We start from the raw sequence: 1592 nt of genomic DNA, 5'->3' as shown, positions 1-1592 counted from the left end.
TTTTGGGGGGGGGGATGGTAGGGGGCTGGTGGGGTTGAGGGTAGGGGTGAGGTGAAATCTAAAAATTTGAAATTGAAACATTTTTAAAAAACAAACTTAAAAAAATAAAAAATTGAAATGAGAAATATCTTTTGAAAACAAACTAAAAATCTAGTTGGAGGGCGTTGGGGTTTGGCGGGGTGGGGTTCAAAGGTAGGGGTAGGATGGGGTGAAAAAAATAAAAATTGGAAATAATTTTTAAAATCATTTATTTGAAGTTTTGATGATTTGACAAAACACAGGGTTCTTATGAAGGTACCTGGTTCTCAGCTCAAACTGTTTTTTGACTGCCAGCTGAAGAAAGTACAAATAGTTGGTGCACAGGTTCCAACAGCGTCAGAAGCGTCAAAAATCTTAACCAATGGCATGGGTTTAAGGATAGTGACCTTTCTATACAAGGACAACATCTTCATACACTTAGTTTTTTCAACTTGAAAAAACACATTCAAGAACTCTTGCTAAGGCTTAGAAAATCAAGAAGAAAGAAATATTCCAAACAACTCAAGCTCAAGAGAACATAATGTGGAGTTGTTTAGAAATACTTTCTTCCGATCATACATTGTGAACTGATCCTAAAACTATAAAGGATATTGTGTGGTTTGATCTGGAAATTCTAAGTTATTTAGTTAAACTAATTTAGGTGGCAACTTGTGTATTGCTTAGAAACATCTAAATCATTAGTAGGTTGATGGTTTAGTGGGCAGTCTGTAAGATTGCTTAGAAAATCCTATGTTGTCTAGTGTGATAGCTTAGTGGGTAGAGTAATATTTACTTAGGCTCATTAAGCAATAGAGATATTGCTTGATAGTGAGATTAAAAACATTTTCTCACATTTTGTGTAACCGGTTTCCTTTTGCTTTTGAAGATTAGTGAAACGGTTTTGAAAATCCTGTGAGACAGGTCGTGGATTTACTCCCTTGAGCAAGGAGGTTTTCACGTAAAACTCCTTGTGTCATTAAACTGCATTTTCTTACAGCTATTACATTTTTGTGTGTCAAGGGACCCGGTCCATTGACTTGTTCTGGACGCAAAGATTCTAAAAAGTGGTATTAGAGCAGGTACTTTTTATCTGGTTAATACCAAGAGAGTGATTCCTGTTCTTGAATTGCTGCTCCACTCAATCTAGAAGAGGGTCTGTCTTCGACTCGACCTCTTCATTTCAATGGCCACTTCTATAGTTGGTGGAAAGTTAGAATGCATGATATCCTTATGGCTGAAGACAGTGAACTGTGTACATTGTCTTAGATGGACCATTTATTCCAATACGTGAAGAAAAAGATGGTAAAATCACTAGACTTGTTCCAAAGCCCAGACATAAATACGATGAACCTGGCAGAAAGAAGATTGAAAAGGGATACAAAGCCAAGAAGCTACTTCTCTGTGGTATAGGTCATGATGAGTTTAATCGTGTCTAAGCTCGTGAATCAGCAAAGGAGATTTAGGATTGCTTGAAAACAGCTCATGGAGGAACTGAACAAGTAAAAGAGTCAGAGATTGATATTCTTACCTCTCATATGAAAATTCCAAAATGAGAGAAGGTGAAACCATTCATG

This window comes from Solanum pennellii, chromosome 12 (assembly GCF_001406875.1).
Source record: "Solanum pennellii chromosome 12, SPENNV200".
Lineage (NCBI taxonomy): Eukaryota > Viridiplantae > Streptophyta > Magnoliopsida > Solanales > Solanaceae > Solanum > Solanum pennellii.
Note: the sequence above shows the minus strand (reverse complement) of the source record.